Genomic DNA, 3,352 nt, shown 5'->3' with positions numbered 1-3,352 from the left:
TGTGTCCTCTGCAGCTCTTCATACAGCCCGACCAGCCATTATCTCTCAGAGGGCACCGATCCCCCAAGCCACAATAGCATGCCTCCTGCGTGTTTCACCATGCACACTTTGCTGCTTGGCCACAGTCCCAGGCACCCCATATATCAATGTCCTCCACTGCTTAAACCTATGTGCTCTGGGGGGCCGTCATCGCGTGATTCCAGTCTTGCTAGCACCGGCTGCAGTCAGCTAATTCCTTAAGTGACCCGATTGGAGATACTTCGGCCCCCTCCAGGCGCCACCAGTGTCACAGTCGGGTGCCCACTTCTGACACTCGCCGCAATTCCAGGCCAATTCAGGATCGCGGGCGGGGCCGGACTGGTGACTTCCGGTTTCCGGCTCCCGCTATTATTCACTTTGCGGTCGGGGACTGGGGCTACGCCAGGTCCCGGCTTGAGGGAGCTACAGGCCTCACTTTGATGGGCAGCGTATCTTGGGAAACCGACCTCTGATTCCGTCGGGAGTTGCCGCGCTGACCATCGCTCCTCTTCCGCCACAGGATACGTGGCACAGGGCCCAGGATAGAAGTTAGGATTAACCCGGAGGTGGCTGGGGTCTCGGGAGCCCGGAGCTCACGCTGCCATCTTGGTTTTGCGCGTGGCTCCTCCCCGTTGTCTAGTATCTTAAGTGTGTCGTTCATTATATGCATGATGGCTAATTCAGTGTTGTGTCCTATTCTAAGCCCTGATTGAAATTTGTTAAGTAGGTCGAATTGGTCAATGTGCTGGCTCAGTTGATTGTGCATACATTTTTCCAGCAATTTTGCAAGAAAGGGGATATTTGACACCGGCCGAAAGTTGCTCAGGATTGTAGGGTCAGCACCCGCTTTTTTCAAGAGAGGGTCACTTGACCGATCTTCAGGCATTCTGGGACCCTGCTTTGTTTTAGCGGTGAGTTTACAATTTCCGTTAGTACAGGTGAGAAGATGTGACTTAGGGTCTCATTACGATGATGGGCGCACATGAGTCTGCCCGCCATCGTTGCGGTGGATGAAACTGCCCGCCAGTCTTGCGGCAGTCCCACCCCTGCAATTACGATGCGCCCGCCATACTGGCGGGCGCATCTCGGGTATTTAACATTGCGGATGGTGCTGCTGTCTACAGCACTGTACGCACTGTCAAAATGTCATGCTGTGCATTTCCCTGCACTACGTGGCAGGCACCAAGCAGTGCCTGCCATGCAGTGCAGGGAAATGCATGGGGTAGTGCAGCAACAAATCGCCCCTAAAACAAAGGGGGCCCACTACGGTCCCCCAAACCCCGCCAGCCTTTCCACGGCGGTTTTACCGCCATGGTGAGGCTGGCTGACATTGTACTCTGGCGGACGGAAGCCTGTGGTGGAAGCTTGGTGGTCGGTCTTTGGGCCCGCCACGCTTGCGGAAGGATTCCCCCGCCATCATAATGTGGCATGGGGAAATTGGCAATCAGATGGCGGAGGGACCACCACTGCACGCTGTCAGTAACGGGCCTTCCGCTATCCTAATGACCCCCTGAGTTCCTTCACTGTTGTGGAAGGGATGAGTACATTGAAATGTGAAGTTGGTTTCATAGATATTAAGACCTTGTGGACCTCGTCCTCTGTTAGTGTTTTGAATTCGCTCCATGTAGCTCTATTTTTGGTCTTGGAAGGGTGGTTCAACGATGGCACCCTCCCCTGGCCTGTAGGGTCAGAGATGGGGGAGCTATCATTGACTCTATTGTCTTGTGAACTGTGACTATCGGTTGCAATTTCCTTTTCGATTTCTAAGATTTTTGTCATTGAAAAATGAAGCAAACACGTCACATTCTTCCACTGTGTTAATGCTGTGCTTATTCACACTATTCGCCCCCGTTTGTTGGTTGACAATATCGAACAGTTGTTTTGAACAGTTTTTTGCATGGTATTTTTATCCTGATATTTCTGTCTCCGGATGTTTACAACTCAATATTTTGTCCAAATACCTTAAAATTGGAATACAGTAGAAAAGGTGACTGAGTGTTAATTGCGTTGGGTTGTGACAATATTTAGAGTTTACAATCTATCCGCAGCTCAAAGGATAAGGTTATGGTCACCCACCATCAACCCAAATGGGTAATGTTCACACAGCTCGCTTTCCATGCACGTCTCGATATTATACTTTAAGGACACCGGGGGCTGATTACAGAGGAAAGATTGGAAACTCAATGTCTACACTGAATTAGGAATCTTCGGAGAACAAATTATTTTTTCATGCTCTCATGAACTATGGAGAGCTCTGCGTGATCCTAACGTACGAATCCTAGCTATATCCCTGAAGAAGTCTATGGCTAATCACACCAAGACGAAACGTGTGTTGGCGGCGGCTAGTGTGTCTTTTGAAGAATAACATTAATAAAAGAAGATATGAAGATTATTCATCTTTTGGAATTTGTTTGCTTTTATTGATGTACTTGTTTAGCTCAGGATATACTCTTTTCATTACCTTAAAATTAGATTTGTTTAATATATGCTGTTTGCTTCCTTCTTTGTTTTTAGCTTCTGATCATCAGAATGTTAAAAGGAGGATCCTTTGAGGTATCAAGGAAAACAGATGGCAAATCACGAGTAGCAAAAAACCTCAACGATTTCAGCATAGCAACATGACAGCACTCACCCTGGTGTGCAATAAAGACACAATATTACAACTCACTCTGGTGTGCACCAGAAGACACAGTAATACAACTCACCCTGGTGTGCACAATAAGACACTGTACTACAACTGACCCTGGTGTGCACCAGAAGACACAGCACTACAACTCACCATGATGTGTAATAGAAGACACAGCACTACAACTCGCCCTGGTGCGCACTAGAAGGAACAATATCTCATATCATTGTCTACACTCCAGGGAGCTTTCCTGTGGCTCTTTAGCAAAGGGTGTTATACTGAAATCAAGGCACAGTTGGAAGATGATAGTCTACAAAAGTTTCAGGAACAATTATGTATTTCCCTCAAAGGGAACTGTATATGTTTTTACTGAAAATCTTGTGTAAACCTTCAGAGTCCTGCAGTTTCCTACAATGGGCAAAGAGGAGACCTGCACTCCTTTAGTGAGGCAGCCAGTTAGCAGTATGGAAGATAGGGTCCTGTGGTGTGTGGTATAAAAGGCAGTGTCCATTGGTGAGAGAAATGGAAGGCAGTGTCTGTGGCAAGAGGTATGTAACGCAGTGTTCTTTGGTAAGAGGTATGGAAGGCAGTGTCCTGTGATGAGAGGTATGCAAGTCAGTGTACTGTTGTGACAGGTATGGAAGGCAGTGTCCTGTGATGACATGTATGGATTGCAGTGTCCTGTGGTAAGAGTTATGGAACGCAGTG

This window comes from Lissotriton vulgaris, chromosome 7 (genome assembly GCF_964263255.1).
Source record: "Lissotriton vulgaris chromosome 7, aLisVul1.2, whole genome shotgun sequence".
NCBI classification, from domain to species: domain Eukaryota; kingdom Metazoa; phylum Chordata; class Amphibia; order Caudata; family Salamandridae; genus Lissotriton; species Lissotriton vulgaris.
The sequence above is the reverse complement of the archived record's forward strand: the minus strand, read 5'-3'. Positions refer to the sequence as shown.